The sequence below is a fragment of the Tupaia chinensis genome, unplaced genomic scaffold (assembly GCF_000334495.1).
Source record: "Tupaia chinensis unplaced genomic scaffold, TupChi_1.0 Scaffold142961_1, whole genome shotgun sequence".
Taxonomy (NCBI): domain Eukaryota; kingdom Metazoa; phylum Chordata; class Mammalia; order Scandentia; family Tupaiidae; genus Tupaia; species Tupaia belangeri.
The window spans coordinates 357,205-360,434 of NW_006202806.1; the positions used below are offsets into that span (position 1 = coordinate 357,205).

Below are 3,230 nucleotides of genomic sequence, written 5' to 3' on the forward strand. Positions count from 1 at the left end.
GTTGTGGGTGTAAGCCACCGGGTCTGGGACTCGAACCATTGTCGACTACATGGGAGTCCAGCGACATAGCCATTACTCCAACTGTTGGTCCCAAATTTATGATCTTTTTATACTTCATTTTTCTGTATTGTGTAAAGAGGAAGGTTCAACTAAATTATTTTGTATGTGCCTTTCCATTGTCCCAGAACTATTTATTATAAAGATTATTCTTTTATTTTTGCAGTGTTTTGGCACAGTTGTCAAAACTCAATTAATCATAAATAAAAGTTTATTTCTAGATTATCAATTCTTTTACATGGATCTATATCTATCTATCTATCTGAATATATATATATATATGTATTGGCACTTCCAGAGTCTTTTTTATTGGCCACTTAGAGCTACAACATTAGCTGTTTCCCCCCAAAATTCTGCTTTTCCTTGTGCTTTTCCCTTCCTGTGTCTCCTAGCTCTGAAGAGATGGTTCCCAGGAACACAGACCTTGAAGACAAAGGAGTCAGCCCTGTGGGGTTCAGTTACCTTACCTTGCACCACCCCTGTCTTCAGGGAACGTGGTGTCTGAAACCAGCCCCAGCGTACAGCCAGGTTACATCACCAGAGACGAGCTTCAGTGTTCCTTTTCCTCCCTGTGTGACCACCAAGACCAGGTTCAGATCCGATGGGAAAGGGAACAGAAGGATGTACATTGATCTATATGTTTAACTTTACACCAAGACCTGGCTGTCTAGATTACCAGAGCTGTATACTAAAATTTATATTTAAAAAGTATCAATTCTTCAACTTTGTTGTTTCTTTTTTCAAGACCATTTTGGCTATTCTGCATATCTTGTATTTCCATATGAATTGTATGATCAGCTTCTCAGTTTCTGAAAGAAAGCTATCTGAGACTTTGAGAGGAATTAGATTGACTCTATAAATTTGAGAAGAATTACCATTTTACCTATTTTAAATGCATTCCTCCTTGAACATAGGGTGACTTGCCATTTATTAATTTCTTTCACCAATGTTTTGAAGTTTTAAGAGAATCAGTTTTGTGCTTTCTCTGTTAAGCTTACTTCTAAGTATTTTATTACTTTCTTGCTATTGCTATAAATGGAATCTTTTCTCAATTTAATTTTCAGAATTTTAGTGCTAGCATAGAGAAATAAAATAGATTTTTATATATTGATCTTATACCTTGCAACCTGGCTGAAATAGTTTATTAATTCTAATAGTTTTTTTTTTTATTGGGTTTCTTAGAAGTTTCTATTACAAGATTATGACACCTACAAATAGATATAGTTTTACTTCCTTCCCAATTTGGATGTCTTTTAATTTCTTGCCTAACCGTCCTGGTTAGAGGAAAATCAATATTAAATAAATGTAATGAGCATGGACATCATGTGGTTGTTCTTGATCTTAAGGGAAAGGCATTCAGTCTTTCATACTAAGTTCCATGAAAGATGTGGGGTTTTGTTTTTTTGTTTGTTCATGAATCTATCACATTTTCTTCTCTTTTTTTCTTGGATAGTAAACATTTTATTGTATTATAGTGATTCTAGGTACTGATCATCCCTCTGCAGTTTGTGGTTTATTCACTTATTTCTTTAGCTATTTTAGTGAAGTCTAACTGCCTCCACTTGGAGGTTGCAACCTGTGATAGAACTTTTCGAAGGACACAATCTTAGGGATGCGCAAATTCACATGACAGTGACTTCAGCAGGGATCTCTTTATTTCTTTCCTGGATCTCTCACATGCAGCTGCAACTCTTATTAATTTCTAGCTGATTTTGTCATTTTCCAATCATGCCCTGAGGCATAAATTGCTCCACACTGATTCCCATTAAATTTTGTCCCCATTGTAGAAATAATCTTTGAGGCCAGTTTTTAAAGTTTGTTCTAACCATAGAAGTACTCTTCCTATCAATCTCCTTTGCTGATATTCTGTGATATACTTACAGTTGGTTTAGAGTTCAGATTCCTAAACCATTGAACAACCAGCTTCTTTATAATCTATTATCGCTACAATCTCTCTCTCTCTCTCTCTCTCTCTTTTTTTTTTAGCACTTGCAGCCTTGAACCACCCACATTCTATTCCAAGTGAAGTCATTCTTTTTGGGGAGAGCTTTGAAGCTTTCTGTTCTTTTAGCTTACCTCTTCCTTAGAGCAAAACCACTGCTGATCCAGAGCTTGGGACAGGGAATACAGCCTACTTCACTTAGAGTGACCACCTCTGCTTCATTACTGGCTCCTGGACTGAGTCACCAGCCTCTGGCCTACCTGATTTTATTTTATTTACTTCTTCCAGCATAAAACCTCCATCCAATGAGTGATGTGCTGTGATAAGGATTGGAGCCTCACTATTCTCAGTCTTTCAAGCCTGAGGTAGAGATTCTGCCTAGAAATGGAGGCTGAATGAAAGAAGAGACCCCAGATATTTCAGTCTGCTCTTTTCTGGAATAGTTCCTCTTCAACTTTGAACTGCATGGGTTGAGAAATGCTGGCAGACTGTCTTGAGAGAGGGGAGACATATCAGAGCCCTTAACTGGGACTTGGTGAGAGAGAGACCCCTATATTCTTGTCTCTATCCTACCATAGTGAAACTTCCACTACACTGAGCTGGAAATGGGATGTAGGGATTAGGTCGTAATTCAAATGTCTTAGACTCTTACAGTACTTAATGAGATTTGGCAGTTTTGCATATATGTGTACATGTATTATATATATGTATATATTCAATTCATGCCCTCAGAACAATATACAGCAATATCCAGAGATGTAAAATCATTGTTTAAAGATACCGACACAAACGTATATGTAAACTTTTACAAATTATGGATGTTTCACTGGAGAAAGGATCCACAAAGTTGTTCATGTCATTGCTTCAAAAATCATCTTGAAATTCTTAATAACTGTATCTTTGAGTTTGTCCTCTGGCATAGTAAAGTATGCGCAAGGGCTTGAAGCCTCTGTTCTGACAAAGCCCCACCCAGACCTCCTTGAGATGTTTTTAATACCCTGTCCCCTACTTTCTAGTACCATGGGCCCCACAAACTTCTTTCTCCCACCACAATTGTCCTTCGCTCTCCAGGGATGGGAGACCTGGACACTGAACAAAGGACTGGAATCAGGCAACTGGGGCATATGACATCTTGGGACAGGGCATGACAATAGTCATCACTGTTGGTCAGTGCCACCATGCATTCAGAGTCATCATGGAGGGGCCAAGAGTTTTGCTTATCCATGAATGA

At 38.0% G+C, this 3,230-nt stretch overlaps 1 pseudogene; it reads right to left on the reverse strand.

Moving 5' to 3' along the window:
- Positions 1–552: 552 nt before the first annotated feature.
- LOC114005176 (uncharacterized) lies at positions 553–680 on the reverse strand (annotated as a pseudogene).
- Between the last annotated feature and the right edge of the window lie 2,550 nt (positions 681–3,230).